The sequence below is a fragment of the Mesoplodon bidens genome (assembly GCF_964165515.1).
Source record: "Mesoplodon bidens genome assembly, chromosome: 2".
Classification (NCBI taxonomy): domain Eukaryota; kingdom Metazoa; phylum Chordata; class Mammalia; order Artiodactyla; family Ziphiidae; genus Mesoplodon; species Mesoplodon bidens.
In genome coordinates this window covers 42407436-42429434 of record NC_138177.1, presented here as the reverse complement: position 1 = coordinate 42429434, position 21999 = coordinate 42407436, and the positions used below count along the sequence as shown (strand labels likewise).

The following is a 21999-nucleotide window of genomic DNA, read 5'->3' as shown; positions in this document are numbered from 1 at the left end:
GGTTGAGAGTCCGCCTGCCGATGCAGGGGACATGGGTTCATGCCCCGGTCCGGGAGGATCCCACATGCCGCGGAGCGGCTGGGCCCGTGAGCCATGGCCGCTGAGCCTGCGCGTCCAGAGCCTGTGCTCCGCAACGGGAGGGGCCACAACAGTGAGAGGCCCGCATACCGGAAAAAAAAAAAAAAAAAAAAAAAGGAGGAGCCCTCTGGTGAAGAGAGGCATAGACGTCCATGTTACAAATATAAATGTCACCCATTTTGCTCACAAACTGGGAAGACTGGTATTCCATCAGCTATACAAGTAGCATAGACATAGCATATTTGACCAGCAGAGCTCAAGAAAAGTCAGTGTTTCTAAAATTTTCTGAACGGTTCCAAAACTTCTCTTAGAATAATGATTGTGATAAGAAATTATAGTTAACATAAGACCTGGAATTTTTTAAGCATTTTTTTTCTTAGTTGTGAAAAGAAATATATCAGAACATTACAAATAAAATTCTAATACGCTTGCTCAGCATGGCTTCTCTCAATAGTAGGAGTGCCATATTCTGTTCCTGAACTGATGTTTCTTTAGAATTAATATTTATACCAAAAGATGATTATACAATACAGACCTAGTTTAAAAATCTATCACAATTTTCAATAAGTAAAATTTTAATGCTGTTTATATTTTAGGGATAAAATTTACCAGCTAGCTACAGTTCTGGATCACAAACCCAAGTAGTTATGATTTCAGATAATATTATGAAACAGTCTCTAATTTGTATTTAAGAAAATAGCAAAATCCTTTTTGTTAAGTAGAATTTCACTTCTCTCCCAGTAATTTTTATCATAAATTAATTTGATAGTAAACAGTATTCTTATGTCACTAGAAAAGATGATTTTACTTTTTAAATCAACAGATTTGATCCTACCACTATCCCTCCCCAAATCATAAGATATGAACCTGGTAAACTCACACTGCATAAAAGGTTACATGGTGAAACATCTCCCTGAGTTGGCTATCTAGCTGCCCTCTTCCCCAATTCTCTTCCCCAGAGCTAATCACTTTTTGCAGTTTCTGATATATCATTCTCAAGATATTTTATGTAGACACAGGCATAGGTGTGTACGTCACTTTTAAAAACACAAATGGAAACATCACAGTAACAATTGTTTCAGGCAAAAATCATTAATGGCTGCTCAAATTAGTAGACAAGAAAGTATGATAAATAACAGGATATTCACACAGTCTCAAATTAACTCCCCATAAGGTACTTATTAATAAAAGAGGAAAATATAATAATTTGACCATGGAGAACTCTGGAAGACACCATCTTAACCAAGTGATCAAGTTGACACCTCCAGCAATGAGAGGTGTCTCCAGATATGAACAGTGAAGTACACAACACCACTTCTACAATATTCTGACCCTCCAAAATTTGTAACCTGAGTCAAATCACAAGAAAACATTAGAAAGACCCATCTGAGGAACACTGTACAAAATATGTGATGAATGCTCTTCAAAAGGATCAAGGTCATGAAAGGCAAAGACTGATGAACTGGAGATGCTGCCCCAGATCAAAGTACCCTAAAGGACAGTAGTGGAAGAACTGAAAAAAATTGCAAAAAGTCTGCAGATTCGTTAATAGAATTGCATCAATGATCATTTCCTAGTTTTGATCATTGTACCACAGTCACGTAAATTGTTAACTTTGGGGGCAACTAGGTGAAGGATAAACAGGAATTCTCATGCCAGTTTTGCAACTGTTTGTAAATATAAAATTATTTCAAAATGAAAAGTAAATTTTTAATTAAAAACACAAATAGCAGTGTTCTGTATAGACTTTTCTCCATCTTTCATTTCTCACTTAAAAATATGTCTTGAGGATTACACCACCTATATGTATAATATATATATATATATATATATATATATATATATATATATATACACACAGATACATATATACATATATATAGCTACTGCATTTTTAATGGAATGTTCCATTTTATAGATTTATATTATATTAACCAGTTCCTTATTAATAAGCACTTGGGCAATTTCCTAGCATTTGCAGTTAACATCCTTTTACATAAAACTTTCTGTACACATAATAAAGCCACTCTAAATGTACAGTAAATCAGTGGCTCCCTTCCTGTAAGACAGAATTCATGTTAGGGGTGCTCATGCAGAGTAACAGATGTGGCCAAGTCATCTATCAAATCCAGATTTGAGAAAAATAAAGTGTTATTTGCGATACTATAAATTCTCAATGTTGCTGTTAAAATGAACTGATTTTTAATATTGTCTCGTATATTGAACACATCTCTTTGACTTTTGCTTCTCTTGTAAATTCTTTAATTTGGGAGTACAGAAAAGCCAAATTATCACAAATTTTACCAATCAAGACATTTTAAACAAAACAAGATGAAATTATATCCTAAATTGGAAATTCAAATGAACCTATCTTCTCTAGGAATTAAGACCCTAACCAAATCATTGGTATTCAGATTAGCTGTTCCAAAGATCTGTATCCTAAAGCATGCCTAAGAGTGTAATATAAGATGGATAACTAAAGGATCTAAGTACACTCTACATGTTGTAATAAAATGCTAAAATGCATTGATCTGCAAAAAAAGATTGTACTGATAATCAGAAAACTCTGAATGTCATAGAATAACCTTGCTTACTTTACATTTGCCACTTTAACTTACATTAGCAACTGGACAAGCAGGCCATTCTAATCCGAAATCCATTCTAATGAAAGAGGAGAGTTGTCTTTTTATTTTTTAACTTTTTATTCTCATAATTCTGTTTCTCTTAAAATCTTTTGTATTTTTTAATGTGGTTTTTCTCATCTGTCAAAGGGGTTGTTTGAACTAAATATTTTTAAGACCTCTCTAGCTCTAAATTCAGCTGTAGAATAATCCAAGTGGGCTCATATGTACACTGATACATGCAAATCCTCAGGGAAAGAGGTTTAAGCAGAGTTGAGAAAAGGCGGGTGAGGAGAGGACTGGACCAGTTGCTACAAATTATATCATATTCCCAAGACTCCCTAGACCTCATGCCTGGAACCTGATTTAGGTCTCAGAGACGGCTGTCCCAGCCTTTCTGGAAAGTGGGGAGTGGAGAGAGGGACCGGGGGGACCATTTTCCAAGGGGGAGTGAGTTGAAGTGCCTGAGCTGTATATGGGATACTGATCTGTGATCATTATTGAATGAGATTGAACGATTTAAGATTTAAAAACTGCATCATGTCATTGTTAAGCATACAGCTCTGCCCTTTACTAGCTCTGACCTTGGATAAGTCACTTAAATGCTTTGAACCTCAGTTTTCTCATCTACAGGAGTACTTCCTTTATAGGTTCTTGTGGTAAGTGACATAAAATAGTATAAAGCCCACTTTTACATTATTATTGTTGGTGTTATCATTGTTATTACCATTGGGTCATTGGCCTAAAAACTGATTCAAGGCATTTAATACAGAGAATTGCAATACTAAGTAAGCCATTGAGCTAAAAGAGCTGTAATAATTGATGAACAATAGAAACCTTTCCATCAGCATAAGTAACAGAGCCAGGAATCAGTAGCAACAATAAGAAAAGAAAGAGACAGATGGCCTTTTCCAGGTATTGATTTGAAGGCCAAACACCATTATTCTCATAATTCTTTCTCTTTTAAAGTCTTCTACATGTTCTTATCATTAAAACAGTGTCTATAGAGCATTATGTTGGCTATTTCACAAAGCGAATGAAAACTTCCCTTCCATTCTTTAGCTTATAACAAACAAAGAATAAATACAATACAACAAACCAATAAACATTTGAGTTTTCTCCTGAAGATCAAGTAAATAGAGTACTGGATGAGGTGTAGAATCGCTATGAGGATTCTTTATTTTTTCACAGAGGACTTAATAGAGATGATGAGATATTAGGAGTCATCTGAAGGAAAAGTTAGGATGCTGTATTAGTTTCCTGGGGTTGCTGTAACAAAATACCACAAGTTTGGCAGTTTAAAACAACAGAAACTTATTCTCTCACAGTTCTGGAGGCCAGAAGTCCAAAATCAGTATCACTTGAGCACCATCTTCCCCAGAGCCCTCCAGAGATTCTAGAGGAGAATCTGTTCTTGCCTGTCCATCTCCCCATGGCTGCTGGCATTCCTTGGCTTGTGGCTGCATCACTCCTGTCCATTTCTGTGTTCACACTACCCTCTCCTTCTCTGTGTCACATCTCCTTCTCTCTTATTTTTTTTTTTTTTGGCAGTACGCGGGCCTCTCACTGTTGTGGCCTCTCCCGTTGAGGAGCACAGGCTCCGGATGCGCAGGCTCAGCGGCCATGGCTCACGGGCCCAGCCGCTCCGCAGCATGTGGGATCTTCCCAGACCGGGGCACGAACCCGTGTCCCCTGCATCGGCAGGCAGACTCTCAACCACTGCGCCACCAGGGAAGCCCTCCTTCTCTCTTATAAGGACACTTCAGATTGGAGTTAGGGCCCACCTAGATAATACAAAATAATCTCACATTTCAAGATCTTTTATTTAATCACATCTTCAAAGACCCTTTCTCCATCTATGGTAACGTTTACAGGTTCCAGAGGTTAGGATCTGCTATCTTTGGGGGTCAATAGTCAGCCTACTCACATAGTTCTTCCCTTTTAGGAAGAGCAGTGCTCAAGAAAACTTGCAATCAAAGTAAGGCATGCAGAGTCTGTCACAGACACAGGAGCAAAGTGTTTGTGCTTTTGTTGCCCTTGTTGTTTGTCAGAGTATCTAACTGAGACCCTGAAGGAGAATGCACTTCCTGAGAGGTAAAATCCAATCAGTAGGGGATCTGGAAGAGAGAAAGAGCGTGGTCCCAGGAAAGCCCAGGGAAGATAGATCCCAGCCTCAGCAGGACACTGGGCTGGAAACCAACAGTATTTTCCAAAACCTACCTATGGGTTTTGAAGGGTCCACCCTGACACCAGCCAATCTTAGCCTCTCCACCAGGACCCCCAAGACTCGTATGCAGCCAGAGGCTCAAGCAGAGACAGTCACCACATGCCGATCCACCCCCACCTACAGTTCAGTTACTGGACTGCCCTTTCTGTTCACAGTTCTGTTGCATTTCCATCTCGTTCTACTCTTTCTACCAGATGGTCTGCTCTTTCTTATTATAGCTAAGAAAGATTTAGATTAAAATAAACCCTCTATAGTCATCACCTAAATTTTAACTTAAGCTTAATACTCGTCTCAATATCAATTTTTACATTCATGGTCTTAGTAAAATGTATCGAGGGGTAAACAGGATGACAAAGACAAACTGATTGGTTTCCCTTGTACCCTTTGAATGAAACTAAGGGAACTAAGCAATTTCCAGGGAGCTAATGAATTTAAATTCTTTTTATCACTATAACTTGGGTGTTGAATAATATCCTCCATGTGACAGCCTGAGAGCAGCCACCAATCCTAGTTATAAGGGATTGATTGCTCTCTAGGAAATACAAGGGGCCTGTCCCAAGAGATGTTTCAGAGGAGAAGCTATGTATGGCTTTAGTTTCTCTCCTACAATGCACTCCAGCATGGTATATAATCCCAGGGCCCTACATCAATCCCTGGATTCAAACCCTTGCTCCAAGATTTGTCATTTGTGTGAATTGCTTCAGAGGAATTCTTTTGAGGGTTAAATCAGATAATACATGTTTTATCTAACAATTTAGCTGGGCTACAGTGTCCAGTTATTCAAGCAAACATTAATCTAAATGTTGCTCTGAAGGTCATTTTGTAGATGTGATGAAAGTCCATAACCAAGTAATTTTAAGAAAGGGAGATTATCCTCGATAATCTGAATGGGCCAGATTTAATCAGTTGAAAGGCCTTATGAGCAGACCTGAGTCACCCCAGAGAAGGAGGAAATTCTGTTTGTGGATGCAGCTTCATCTCACACACAAGAGTTCCAGCTTGTCTGTCCTTCCTAACAACCCAGCCTATGGACCCCCCACAATCCCATATGGCAATTCCTCAAAATAAATCTCTTAATATATATTATATCTCCTACTGGTTCTGTGTCTCTGGTTGAACTCTTACTGGTACAACATGTAAAGCAGAATAGAGACTGACACATAGTAAGGGCTCAGAAAATGTTACTATTTTTGGTGGTGGTGGTGGTGGTGGTAGTGATGGTGGTGGAATTGTTACACAACATAAACTTCTGGAATTTCCCAACACTTCCAGTTTCCAACATTATGTCCCATTGGTCCCAATAAGTACACTATTTTTTTTTGTCAGACCATGTGACTCAACTCTGGATTCAAAAAATACAGCTACTAAAATAATCCATTTACACTATTTTGTAATAACTGTAAATGGAGTGTAACCTTTAAAAATTGTATAAAAAATTATAGTCCCACCCTATTTTCGTCAGTATTAAGTCTAATTAATTCCACACCCAGCGCCCAAAAAAAGGATAGATTTGGCCTTGGTTCAAAGGTAGCCTGTATCAGTGGACATGTTATTAGCTTGATTACGGTGATTATTTAGCGATGTACATGTATATTAAATCATCAAACTGTATGTCTTAAGCATATACTATTTTTTTTTTTTTTTTTTTTTTTTTTTTTGCTGTACGCAGGCCTCTCACTGCTGTGGCTTCTCCCGTTGCGGAGCACAGGCTCCAGACGCACAGGCTCATCAGCCATGGCTCACGGGCCTAGCCGCTCCAGGGCGTGTGGGATCTTCCCAGACCGGGGCACGAACCTGTGTCCCCTGCATCGGCAGGTGGACTCTCAACCACTGCACCACCAGGGAAGCCCACATATACTATTTTTTTTTTTTTTTTGTGGTACGCGGGCCTCTCACTGTTGTGGCCTCTCTCGTTGCAGAGCACAGGCTCCGGATGCACAGGCTCAGCGGCCATGGCTCACGGGCCCAGCCGCTCCGCGGCATGTGGGATCTTCCGGGACCGGGGCACGAACCCGTGTCCCCTGCATCGGCAGGCGGACTCTCAACCACTGCGCCACCAGGGAAGCCCCACATATACTATTTTTAACTGTCAATTATATTTCGGTTTTTAAAATGTAGCCTGTAAATAATTTTTTTTAAAAATACTCTGCTTAACAGACAAAGCAACATCACATTCCAAATCATGTCATGCAATCTCACAGACCAGTAACTAATACGCTTCCCAATACAGATACATTTTTAGGCGTTGCCTAGAGAAATTCTTCACTAATTTGTATTAGTACAAATTCTACATCGGCATTTTTTAAAGCCTAGGAATTATATTATGTCTTTCAGTTAGCTTTCCTTGTATTTCCAATAGTCTTTAAATATATGAATTTTCACCTCCTTTCTTCCTCTGTTATTTTCCATTTAACATGACAGGATTCCTTAAGCCCCTATTAATAGCTTTACTGTATCTGTAATTGCTTCAAGTTTGTAGCAAGAGGTATACAAACAACTCTTAGACCTAGTGAATTTGCATTTTCTACTTACCGAAATGTCCCATGCAAATTTGAAGTATCATACAAGGTATTTTTCACTTTTTCTTTCTAATAGTCTCTGTTACTTCAATACTGTTGTGTCCTCCAGAAGTATGCTTTACTGACTCAGTAAGTGACTTCATTCGAAAGTCACTTACTGAGCATCTACTTGAGCAAAAAGAATGTATTGCATTTCCTATCTCATGGAGTTTTTAACAAGGATGAGAGATAAACACAAATAACTGTATTATTTGGAAGACTGATATCTGCCATTAGGATGGTTCAGACAGTGTTACGGTGATTCTGAAAACATAAAGCTCACATCTGGTTGAAATGGGTGATGAAACTGAGAAAAGCCTAATGGTAGAGATGGTTTCTGAGAGGATTCTTAAAGAATGGTTAGGATTTCAACAGCCTGGCAACAAAGTAAAGGTCATTTCAGAAAATGAAAACAGCACATGAGTCCTGGGAAGTGACTCACTTTGTACATGAATAAAGTGAGAGCCAGACAAGAACTTGCCCATGCAAAACTAGGGCATGCAGCTAGTTAGTAGTAATAACCCCAATAGAGTCCAGAAACCCAAGGAAGCCTGTACAGTATCTTTTGTCCACAGTTCCCTGTTCCTTATAGTTATATTATGAGACAGATCTGAACTGCTGGGTCTTCCATTAAGAGGCCATCAAGACTAACCTCTCATGCCTTATATCCCTTTCTGTTCAACCACTCTCAGAACTCTAATGTCCTATCATTCATCCACCCATTGCCCTCCAGTCTGGATCCCATAGTCCTATGTCCACCCTCTCCATTCTTCTCTACCCTCTGCTTCACTGGGCCATATGGAACCCCCAGTCTGTCTTCCCTTTCTCTGAATGGTTCTTTCACCTTCTTTCTCTAATTGAAATCTTATTCTTCCTAAGGATAGAAGCAGAGTTTGCTTTTTTCTTTATAGCCCATGAACTTCAGATGCTGGTTGGTATCCTCCTAGCTCCTAGTGCTACTTTCAAAGCTTTCATTTGCCCTTTTTTTTCTTTAAAATACCCAGCTCGTTTGAAGCCCATACCATAGGCCTACAATTCACTCACTTCCACTTCCTTATAGAGCACATATATCAATGTCCTGATCACTCCCCCCACTTACCAATGACTTTTTCTCAGCTCATCACCCTTCATGTCCTCATTATCTTCCAAGCGCAGAAAATCACTCTCCCCCTCTCTCCCTCCTTCCTACTTGCCTGGAACATCAAATCTGCTTAAACTCAACTCTGGCCACATTCTAGAAACTGAAGTTTGATAGAGAAAACTATTTATGTGTATGGTGTTAGGGAGTGTTCTAATTTCATTCTTTTACATGTAGCTGTCCAGTTTTCCCAGCACCATTTATTGAAGAGGCTCTCTTTTCTCCATTGTATATTCTTGCCTCCTTTATCAAAAATAAGGTGACCATATGTGCGTGGGTTTACCTCTGAGCTTTCTATCCTGTTCTATTGATCTATATTTCTGTTTTTGTGCCAGGACCAGACTGTCTTGATTACTGTAGCTTTGTAGTATAGCCTGAAGTCAGGGAGCCTGATTCCTCCAGCTCCGTTTTTCTTTCTCAAGATTGCTTTGGCTATTTGGGGTCTTTTGTGTTTCCATACAAATTGTGAAATTTTTTGTTCTAGTTCTGTGAAAAATGCCATTGGAGAGGGTGTGGAGAAAAGGGAACCCTCTTGCACTGCTGGTGGGAAATGTAAACTGATACAGCCACTATGGAGAACAGTATGGAGGTTCCTGAAAAAACTAAAAATAGAACTACCATACCACCCAGCAATCCCACTACTGGGCATATACCCTGAGAAAACCATAATTCAAAAACAGTCATGTACCACAATGTTCATTGCAGCTCTATTTACAATAGCCAGGACATGGAAGCAACCTAAGTGTCCATCGACAGATGAATGGATAAAGAAGATGTGGCACATATATACAATGGAATATTACTCAGCCGCAAAAAGAAATGAAATTGAGTTATTTGTAGTGAGGTGGGTGGACCTAGAGTCTGTCATACAGAGTGAAGTAAGTCAGAAAGAGGAAAACAAATACCGTATGCTAACACATATATATGGAATCTAAAAAAAAAAAAAGGTTATGAAGAACCTAGGGGCAGGACAGGAATAAAGATGCAGATCTACTAGAGAATGGACTTGAGGACAGGGGGAGGGGGAAGGGTAAGCTGGGACAAAGTGAGAGAGTGGCACGGACATATATACACTACTAAATGTAAAATCAATAGCTAGTGGGAAGCAGCTGCATAGCACAGGGAGATCAGTTCGGTGCTTTGTGACCACCTAGAGGAGTGGGATAGGGAGGGTGGGAGGGAGGGAGACGCAAGAGGGAGGAGATATGGGGATATATGTATATGTATAGCTGATTCACTTTGTTATAAAGCAGAAACTAACACACACACACAAAAAAGAAAACTATTTAATACCCCTAATTAGTTCCATAATAAATTCATGACTCAGAGTCACAAATGGTTACCTGATACTTCCCGAGACGTACTCTACTTACACTTCCCCAGTACATTGCTTTCCAACTCTCGTAGACAACTATTACATACTTCCTCCTCTCTCTTCAAACATCACCTTAGCCCTTGACCCTACCTCATATTTTCCTGAGAAATAAGAAGCAATTTAAATGGTGTTCCCTTGTCTTTCTGTTTATCTACTTTCTTCTGTACCTATTATTTCTACCTTCCTTCCTGACATTACTTAGTTGTGTCTATTCTTCTAAAAAAAAAAAAAAGCCCACCTGCTCCACTGGGATCTCCTGATCCACATCCTCTCATTACCTTGCAGTTTTGCCTTCTCTCTCCAGCATCATCCATTTTTTCCACTCTTCTGAATCCGTCTCATCTGATCTAGTTTATCTGGTCTTAAAAATCACCCTCCCTTGACCCAAAGTACCCTCTAATTTTCACCACATTTCTTTCCTTCTCTATATAGCAAAAACCTCAAAAGAGTAGTTATACCTCCTGTCTCCACTTTCTTACCTCCCAATCTCATCTTGATCACTCCAGTCAAGCTTCTGATTCTTCCATTTTCTAGTCAGGTCACCAATAACCTGCTGCTGCCAAACCTAATGCACACACCTGAGCCTCCATCTTACTGAGACTTTTAGCAACATGTAGCTTTATTGACCAACTCCTACTTCCTGAAACACTTTCCTCTCTTGGCCTTAGTGTCACCCACTCTCCTAATTTTCTTCTTACCTCACCGACTTTTTTTTTTTCACTCTTGAGCTCCTCTGTTTCTACTCAAGCTCTGAACTTTGGGGTGACCTTGGATTTTCTCCTTTTCTCAACCTACATTTATTTCCCAGGTGATGTCACCTGAATCTCTGGTTCCAGTTACTTCCACCAGCAGAGTATAGATCCCCGACTGGCCTCACAGTCTTTAAAGAGACAAGCAAGGATGATTCCAGGAAGAAATTAGGTTGCACTTAACCAAGCATACTCCCCACCAAAACCAGACAGGGTTCCAAGGTCACATCCTCAGGTTCATTCACATGCCCAGTTCTCCCCAAGTAATAGTCTTTCCACAGGACAGGACATCACACAGCCTTGTCCAGAGCTATCCTTTCTGTTTAATGTTCATGGTCCCACTCTGAAGCTCCAGAAGTCCCTCTTCCTTCCTCTCCCAAGACCATTTCCTGTCACAGAATATTTCAAAGTGAAATCCAACACAACCACCTCTCATTTACACAGATCTCCTGGCTCTGAATCCAGGATTTTTTCCATTACGTCAGGCTGCCCCTCAGACTCTTACTGAAAAGTAAATTTCATTTTATGCTACCCTATATATGTCTTTTGCATGAGATTCTTATCCTCCACCCATCACCCCCCAAAATAACTGACCAGCCATACATGGCTCTATAAGATACTAGCAGGCAATGCACTGTGGCACAGAGTTTATTTTTCCAAACAAGTAAAACAAATGCTTGGCTTAAAAATAATAAACACATTATACTCAGGCATATAAGCAATATTTTAAAACAATATTTGTTTTCTCCTGTTTTCCTTTGCAACAATCTATTACTATGTCAGATTTCAAAACAAAAGCTAGTTTCCACGGGAAGGGAAAACAGATTAAGGCAAACAAGGAAGAAAGGAATAATGCTTGCAACATTTAGATTTGAAATCTTACATAGCTTTCTCAGAAACACTGATGTTTGTTGGCACTTTACTACTTTTAATTCTGAGCGTGAAATTCAAACGTCTATGGAGACAAAACTATATAACTATGAACAAAACAAACAACACACTGATCCCTTCCTGGTGTGAACTTTGGATAAATATGGCAACTCTTTCCAGGTGTGAGTATGTATCTCTCCTTCTCTAGCCACTTTAAAATAGGTTGGATTCTAAACTGTCAGGAAGGATTCAAGTGATGACTAAATTAAATTAAGGTATAAAGAAAGGTCTAATTTCATATTTTTCATAGCATGTTCTACTGACAATGCATTGGGTAATGATGTTTATGATAAAGTCTATACTTTTGTTTGGGTTATGAATCATTTATTTTTCACTTTTAACAGGAACCAGACATTGCCTCATTACTGTCTTGTCTAAGAAGTATGTCTTGCAATGAATTTTGGTAAGGTCAATTTTTTTTTCCCATTATAGTAGTATGTGTGTTAAAAATTAAAAGTAAGATTATTAGATGATCTAAGTCAGTGGTTCTAGAACTATAAATCTGTGGCTAGTAAGTATTAACTCCTTTTTATCAGAAATTCTGAGACTACATAAGAAAGAAGTACTGGAGCAGTCAGATTCCTGAGACTTACTGACCATCACTGAACTAGGTACAGAGGAAGGGACCACAAAATAACTGTGTTCTAACTTTGGGTACCTCAGAGGAAATAGACGTAGATTATCCAATACCACATCCATTTGCTACTTGATCTTGGCATTTAAGGTATATTCTTGAGCCAAGAGTTCAGTTGATTACTGAACTATGATAAAGGCAGGCATGATCCTCAGTGGCCTAAATGTTTTAAGAGCTCTATTTCAATGTCAGCTCCACCTTGTACCAGCTACGTGACTCTAGGCAAATTGATGATTAATCCCTTAGCTTCAATTTTTTCTTCTGAAAATCAGATTGCTAATATGTAACCTCAGCAAAACTGTAGTTTGGACTTAATTATGTAAATGTACTTACAGTATCTGGTTCCCAATAAATGTTAGTTCCTTTCCCTTGCACAATTTTATATCAGGAATCAGTGGCAGATTCCATCATATCACAATTGCTTACTGATTCACTTGGGTATTCACAACAGTATTCACTTATATGTTGCCTCTTTAGGGACAAAAAGATTTCTAGGGCTTTGGAGCTAATGACGAGCTACCTCCACCTGATACACATCATGGATAGAATGCACAGCTTACAAATGCCATGGAGGCGGGTGGTGGCCGCGGGGTCTGGGAGGGGCGGGGCATGGAGCCAGGCCTGCAAGGAGCCAGGCAAGATGGCGGCCATGGAGACCAGTCAGCGCCCCTGACCCTGGAATCACTGCCCACCAATCCCCTGCTCCTCATCTTATCCTTCTTGGACTACCGAGACCTAATCAATTGTTACTATGTCAGTTAAAGACTTAGCTATCAAGTCATGATCCGCCGTGAAGAAGACATTGCAAAAAATACTGGCTGATACCTGAGGAAGAGAAAACACAGAAGAACCAGTGTTGGAAATCCCTCTTCACTGATACATTTCTGATATAGGAAGATATATTGACCATTATGCTGCTATTACAAAGGCCTTGGACGATCTCAAGAAATATTTGTAACCCAGATGTCCAGATGGTTTTCTCTCTGAAAGAGAGTGCTCAAGAGGAAGACCTAGATGCTGCAGAAGCTCAGATGGGCTTCACACTTCCAGATGATTATCGATGTTACTATCATATGCACAATGGGCAGAAGTTAGTGGTTCCTGGGTTGCTGGGAAGCATGGTGCTGTCTAATCACTATCTCTCTGAGGATTTGTTAGACATCTATACAGCTGCTGGAGGCTTCCAGAAGAGACAGAGACTGAAATATTTTCTCCCTTTAACTTTTTGCATACATACTGGTTTGAGTCGGTACATAGCAGTGGAAGGGCTGAAACAAAAATGATGTCTTCTACTGATCTTGGAGAGACAGCAATGAGTGGTCCTGAAGAGAGATCTTAGTTCTCTGCCCAGGAATTGAACATGCATAGCCTGAGTTGAAAACCAGGAATCCTAGCCACTAGACCACCAGGCACTAGAGGCTAGCAGCAAAGTGGCCCTGGCTCTTTCCCCTGTTTGAAAGCAAGAATATTTGAAGGAGGCAAAAATTGTAAAAACAGGTACAAAGTTTATCATTAGAGATACAACATAACACGTGGGTGAGCACACAGAGAAGCAGTTTGTTTATTTAAGTCAGAAGCAAGGCAGAAATACACACCCTGAGAGAAAGAGTATGGGCGTCCTAAATGAGTAGCACAATAAAGAAGTGATTTAAATCACTTATATAGGACAGTCCTTCCGGGTTTTTGTTTACCTTTGGCCAATTTTCTTGTTTCTTTCTTCACACCTGACCTGCCCTAGGACCCTCACCAACATGCCTGCACAACTTTTTGCTAAGGTGGATCCCACCCCAGAGGCCTGTGGGGGGTATGTCCACACTTACTATGGGGTGGCATACCCTCCCTTTTTGACCCCCAAGGAGGCTTACTGAGCATGTGCAGACAGGGAAGTTTTCCTTGACCTCAGGAGTGGTCATCTTATCTCTTTACTTCAGCAGAGCTCAGCTTCTGCCACTAGCTTTGTCCTTGGAGCGTCTGCGTGAGAACAAAGCTTCAGTTTTACTCCACTTGACAAATACCAGCTGTCCAGCCCAGGGGCCCATCTATCTCCTACCTCACTACCAAATGTCTGACCAAATGGCTCGGAGTCCAGCTGCTACTAACATGTTTATCATAGGTGCTACTTTTACTGACTGGTTTACTTCTTATGTCAATAATGTTGTATCAGGTGGCTTCCCTATCATCAGAGACCAAATTTTCAGATATGTTTATGATCCAGAGTGTGTAGCAATGACTGGGGATATTACAGTTTCAGTTTCCACATCGTTTCTGCAGGAACTCAGCTCTGTACACCCAACCCACTATTTCTTCACACACCGAATCAGGACCGAAATGTCAAAAGACGCACTTCCTGAGAAGGCTTGTCAGTTAGACAGTCACTACTGGAGAATAACAAATGCTAAAGGTGATGTGAAGGGACTTTCCTGGCAGTCCAGTGGTTAAGACTTCGCCTTCCAGTGCAGGGGGTGCAGGTTCGAACCCTGGTCAGGGAGCTAAGATCCCACATGGCTTGCAGCCAAAAAACCAAAAACATAAAACAGAAGCAGTGGTGTAACAAATTCAATAAAGACTTAAAAAATGGCCCACATCAAAAAAATCTTTTAAAAAAAATTTAAAAATAAAGGTGATGAGGAAGAAGTTCAAGGACCTGGAGTTGTTGGTAAATTTCCAATCATCAGTCCAGGCTGGGTATATGAATACACAAGTTGTATATTCATATATAACATCACGCTCTATGGAAGGATATTATATCTTCCTTTTTTTTTTTTTACTTTAAAGACAAGATATTTAATGTCACCATTCCCTGGTTCCATATGGCATGTCCGACACTCAGGGTGTCTATAGCTCGATTGGAAATGGGTCCTAATGAACATGAAGAGATGCAAGAGAAAGAAGAGGAGGAGGAGGAAATAGACGATTATGACCATTTGGCAGATATGGATGAATCTGATGAAGAATACTAGGAGGAGAGATGGAGGAGATTCTTTGATGTTCTTATTCAAAGATGCCACTGCTCTAGCCTTTTTTAAAGCAAGCCTATGCTGATGGAAGCCCTGGGATGAATGCAGCCTGTTAAACAAATTTCTCAATAATGTAAATAATCAAATTGTTCTCAGCTTATAGGAGGAAAAGTAGCATGAAATATTGTGCCAGGCCCTGGGTTCTATGAGATGCTACTTTAGGAATTGGATTGTTTGGGTTTGCTTTGTGTTTTTGAGGTAGAGGAGGAAATGGGAATCTTTTTTTTCTCTAGTGGGAAAATAGTTCTCTAGAAATGTCTAGAACAGACATTTCTTTGTTTAAAAATATTTTATACTTATAAAAATATGGAATTGGGAGAGAATTGTTTTGAATAAGGATTTAAAATGAGGCAGAAATACCTACACAAGGATAGAGAGAAAATATGTGACAATGATTCTGTGAAAAGACTTATAAGTTATTTAGAAATGAACAGAATTTGTAATTAGGCTAATCCATTTAGTGATTCCTATATATTTTGTACTCATAGGGAACTAATTGACTAAATAGCTTGAATGCTAGTTGTTTGTCCTTTCTTAGACAATCTGTCCTTGAATTTAGAGTTTTCATCACAACAACCTTGTTAGTATGACTTTGACCTTGAATTTAGTCTTCAACTCTACCAATATTGAATTTAAAGTCTTCAACACTATGACCTTTATCATATTGTTCACAGATGCATCATTTTTGAAGTGTAGTGTAAAATTATGTATTGTGTTGTTGACTAACAAAAGAGTCTCCACAATGTCTCATGTAGTCTAAATTTGTAAACACTGCTTCTGTTTTGTTTCCCCTTGAAATACTTGACTGTCTAACTTTGTGATAATGTTAAAATTAAGTATGTTTTCCTGAAACATGAATTTTTTTGTAATTATATAATTGAGAGTTTTGAATGAAATCCTCCAAGACTCAAAACTCACATTTTGAAAACAAATTTTGGTTCCCATCCTGTACTTTGTGTAATTGCCTATTTCCCATAAACTAATACTAATACGGAAAAAAAAATGCTGTTGAGCTAAAATAATAAAAATATTAAGGCCTTTATAATAGAAAGGAATGCCTGTGGGCCCAGCTAGATTTTTTAAATTAGATTTAGCCAGTTTGTAGCACCCATTGAGCTCACTAAAGTGAACTTCAGAAAAAAGGGAAGGAAGTGGTTATCTCAACTGAAAAAAAAAACCAATGATGATGAAAATGCAGAAGAAAATAAGATGAGATCAGCGCAAACACAAATTCTATCAGAATGTTCCTCTGGCTTCACTGATATGTATGCTGTGGATGCCACACTAGTTAGAACAATGGTATTTCCAACTCAGCCTCCTGGGCCTGAGTGTGACTGCTCTCACTGACATGAATGTGGAAGGATGGGAATAAGAAACCAATCCAGTGAGGTCTTGGCTTCAGTAATACATAAAAAATCAGTTCTGGAAGGTTTAAATATTTAATTATATCAATACAATATTACTGGAAGACAATACCAAAGACAATTTTTTCAAGTTGTAGCTAGATTTGGCTACATACAATTTTAAATTGTACGTATATCAACAAAATCAAAATTAAAGACAAATGGCAAACTGAACAAAAGCTTGGTAACATACATGACAGACAAGGAGTCACTGACACTAAAATATAAAGCACACGTACAAATAAATAGGAAAAACTGATTACAGTAATGGAAAAGCAGACAAAGGAAATAAGTAGGAAATTCACGAAAGAGAACATTTAAAGGGCCAATATTTATTTTTTAAAAGTTAAACCTCACTATTACTCAAATAAGTGCAAATTAAAGCAATGAGATAACTTTGTACCTATCAAAATCACTAAAAAAAATGTTAATGTTAATGCCCAGAACAGACAACAGTATGATACAAACAGCAACAATATTTTGGGAGGGAGAGGGGAGTTTGACAAATTTATTGAAAAGCTAAAAATGATGAATCTTTTGACTCAACAAATCTACTTTTTGTAATATATTCTAATAAAATAATCATGATTGTACACAAAATTTTATCCATAAAAATGTTCAAAATGACAATATTTATGATCTAAGAAATTGAAAACAAGTGCCCCAAAATAGAGGATTGCTAATTAAATTATGTTACATTCATACAACCAAGCTGTATGCAACCATCAAAAATGATGCTGTGGAAGAATATTTAATAATATAGGAATACGTTAATAATTGATTGTTAAGTGGAAAAAAGCTAAGAAACAGTATGGATAGCATTTTTCCATAAAAGGAGGAAGGGAAGGGAAGGGAAGAGGAAACACCATTATATTAATAGCAGTTTACTCGGGATAGTAGAAATTTGGGTGATTTTTTTCCCCAGCTTTATTGAAATATATTTGACATAGAACATCATGTAAGTTTAAGGTATACAAGGTGATGATCTTATACAAATATACATTGTAAAATGATTATCACAAAAAGGTTAGTTAACATACCCATCACCTCACATAGTTATGTGTGTGTGTGTGTGTGTGTGTTTTGAGAACATTTAAGCTCTACTCTCTCAACAACTTTCAAGTACACAACACAGTATTATTAACTATAGTCACCATGCTGTACATTACATCCTCAGGACTTATTCATCTTATAACTAAAAGTTTGTACCTTTTGACAAACATCTCCCTATATCCCCCACCCCCCAGTCCCTGGCAACCACCAATCTTCTGTTTTTATAAGTTTGGTTTTATTAGATTCCACATATAAGTGAGATCATACAGTATTTTTCTTTCTCTAACTTACTTCACTTAGCATAATACCCTAAAGGTTCATCCATGTTGTCACAAATGGCAGGATTTCCTTCTTTTAATGGCTGAATAATATTCAACTATATATAGATATAATATTATATATTATTATAAGTATTATATATAATAATATTCCATTACATATAGTGATCTTTTAAAGTTTTGTTTTCCCTCTTAATATTATCTGTACTTATTACAATGCATATGTATAACTATAGTAATTTTGAAGCTATTTTAAAGGAAAAATATACTGTCCAAATATTATAATCAATTAAAAAAGAATAACTAGAAGAAAAAGGTTAGAGTCTGTAAAATATAGACCACTCCCTGACAAACATGTAGAGAAAAACCTTAAACGTGTTTTTGTGAAAAATTGGACTGTGATTAATAATAATTAATAGAAAATTTTACTATTAATTAGGTGATTTCAAACCAACTTCACTGTTTTTATTGATAGAACTGTTAGGTTGGTGAGCTAAAAAGTGCAATGGACACGATGTAAACAGATTTCTGCAAACAGTTGGAGTTTCTCATAATATCCACGTAGATAAAATGATGAAAGTTAACCTGTATGGATTATAAATTTGCTGGATAATCCAAACACTCAAGATAGTTAAGACACAATTGTGCCAACATGGAAAGTGGTTCCTCACTGGGTGCAACAGAGTTTGTTTAATGGTAATCTTTAAATATTTTTACCAAAAAATAAGATAACACAATTTTCAAATTTGTGGATGAATCAGACTGGGAGATAATAGAAAAAAACAAAGGAATCAAGACTCAAAAGTATCTTGACAAGTTAGAATGCAGGGTCAGAGCAACCCAGAAGACAAGGTAGGAAAAACAGTTTGCTTCTTGGGTATCTGCTTGGAATAATTTGTAAAAGCTGTTGGAATACTGTGTTGAGAGGAATTCCAAAGGCACACAGGGCTTGGGGAGAAGAGCCTTGAATCAATCAGCAATATCTTGTGGTTTTATCCCTTCAACACAGTGTATTGCTGCAATATCTTGAAGTTAGGGATTTTTTATTCATTTATTTAATAACTATTTATATAAGTTTCCTATGTGTTCAGGAGGGAAGTGCTAAAATCACTCAACAATGTCTTGAGCTGTAGAGTTGAGATCACACTAAACTGTGATCTCACAGTGTTAAACTGTGATAAACTGAAGGTGAAAGAAGAGATTGGTTTATTCACTCATTTATTTAACAATTACTCATATAGAGTTTCCTATGTGCCAAGCACCATTCTAAGAGCTTCAAAAATATTAAATCATTTTATTCTCACAACAATCATATGATAAAATATACTATTATTATTCCCACTCTACAACAAATAGGTTAGTTAACTTGCCCAAGGTCAGAGAGCTACTGAGTGGCACAGCCAGGATTCAAGACCAGGAAGTGTGTTTCCTGAGTCGGTGCCCCTAATCACCACACTATTATGTACAACACTTTGCACAATATATGGGCCATTACTATGCACATAATAAATTTTAATTTACTTAAAGATAAGTTTTAAACCTTAAATTGAGGACCAGAAAATATAACATGTTATATAAATATAGAAGGTGAGAGACAGATTCATACCAAAAAAAATTAGTTTGGGATTTATTTCAAGTCCAAGAATAATAAGTAGCAGCTAAGAAAACTAATAAACTTTCAGACTTCATTAACAGAAAAGAAGTAAAGGAGAGGAATAAAAGGGGAAGAACTAGAATTTATTGATTGTCTACTGGGTGCTAGGTAGTTTATACGTATATTTTGTTTACCCTTGATTAAATCTCTTGGAGGAAGGTATTTATGGTAGATTGGTTGCATTACTGGCTTCAGTGGCTTCCCTCTATCCACATCCATCGCAACGTGACTTTGTACCTCTTCCTTCCTTTCCCATCCCCTCTCTGCCCCATCAAGCGATGGAATCTTCACCCCCTGAATTTTTGCTGGATTTTCTTTGGCCAGAAGAATGCAACCAAAGTAACATCATGCCAGCTCTGAACCAGGTCTCACAAGGCCTTGTGTGCTGCCATTCTCCTCATCTTGGAACCCTGCTAGTCACCATATGAGCAAGTGTAGACCAGCTTGCTAGAAAATATGAGACCATTTAAGTCATCACAGCTGAAGTCATTCTAGATCAGTCAACCTACTGAGTCCAGATATATAAGAGAGTCCAGCCGAGTTCAACCAACCCTCCCATAGTCTCTTGAGAAATAATATGTGGTTATTGTTTTAGACATTAAGTCTTGAGTGGTTTGTTAACATGACAGTAGTCATATGATACAGTATTATTTTTTCTTTTATAAATGCAAAAATTGAGGCTCAAAGAAGTATTTTACCCAAAAGCATCAAGTTTGTAAGTCAAACTGGGAAGTCAAACCCAACCTATTTCATTTCAAAGTCCAGCCTCCTAACACTCTACCATACATATAACATTCAGATATTAGAATAATCTTCTCACTGACCTCTGTAATAAACTGGCTACGTGTGAAGTACTGTATTTAATTCTACACATACTTGAAATGAATCCAGAAGAAAGTAAAAATAATTTTATAAAGTCTATAATAAAAACATGAGAAAGAAGAGTTTGCTTAGGTTGGAAAAGATAAAACTCATGAAGGACATAAAGAGAAGGGTAAATTATTTTCTCTTGCTCCTGTCTCATCTACTCTTATTCCTTTAAGGAACAAGCTTCCCACCACCATCCATGGAAAGATACATCTAGCCCCTCATGCCTATCATTGGATTTAGATGCTGAACTCTCAGTCCTCATGGTGTTTATCACGAGAGGGTCTTCTTGACCTTCATATGCTCATAGGCTCACTTTGAGCTTCTAGATAGCCCTTCTCAAGACCATCTCTGCCTCTGACCACACTGTCTTCAGCTGGATTTTTTTTCTTAAATCCCTTTCCAGTTAACATGCTTACCAACTAGACTTGGCCTCTGAAACTTGCCTCTTCCCTCTACGATGATGTAATAAGGAAGCCCCTTCTTACCACAAACACATGCACATTTTCTTACCTGGCCTTGCTACAGAAATAATGGCTAAAAAGAAAGAATTTAATCAGATTTTATCTTAATAAAAGGGAGCTATGTCTAACAATTAGATTTGTCAAATAAAATCATTGGCCCTCCATGATACGATGAAGACCCAATCCCAGGAATCGTGGTATGTTGCATAAGAGAACCCTTATTGTGATAACTTGGGTAATACAAGTTGCTTAAACAAATAAATACCAAACTTTTAGTAGCTTTGAACAATATAATATTATGTCTCACTCCTGTATTAATCAATGAGAGTGTTTCTAGTCAACTGGTAGCTTTCCTGGAAGTGGTGACTCAAGGACCAAGTCCTGTCTTGTGCCTCTACCAACACCATCCTCAGAATCATACAGGGTTTTTTGTTTTGTATGTTTTTTTGTTTTTGTTTTTCTGTTTTTGTAAATCCAGCCAGAGATGAGGGAGGAAAGAGAAGATGGAAAAAGCACCTGCTTCTTAACCACTTCAGCCAACAAGTTATGTGCGCCAGATTCCAATAGTGAAAACTAGTCATATGTCTCCACTGAAATGTAAGAAGAATTAGGAAATGCAGTCCTTGGTCACTTCCAAGAAGCCACCGCCCAGTAACTACTCCTCACTCTGAAAGGGGAATGAAAATGTTCAAAAGAGCCAGTCATCGCCACTGCCATTGGATAATAAAATAAATGGGCTTTAAGTTCTGTTTTAACTCCAGTTTTCAAGGCTCTCAACTTTCATAAAGGTTTAGCCCAAGAAACATCCACTTGCATTTAACTGCAAACTCTTCAAATTTCTAGTTTGAACACACTGATCACAAGCTCTTATACTAGACTCTAAGGACTTGGAGGGCAAGAATGGAGTCCTCTAAAATTTGTATGCCCAGAGCACTCTCTCCTACATACTGTAG

The 21999-nt window shown here is 38.2% G+C and overlaps 1 pseudogene across 1 annotated transcript; it reads left to right on the top strand.

Annotated features, from left to right (window-relative positions):
* Positions 1-12950: 12950 nt before the first annotated feature.
* On the top strand, positions 12951-15336 carry LOC308612115 (F-box only protein 3-like; annotated as a pseudogene). Its single transcript has 3 exons — positions 12951-13577; positions 14329-14711; positions 14931-15336. The product of its transcript is annotated as an F-box only protein 3-like (transcript).
* The last annotated feature ends 6663 nt before the right edge of the window (positions 15337-21999 follow it).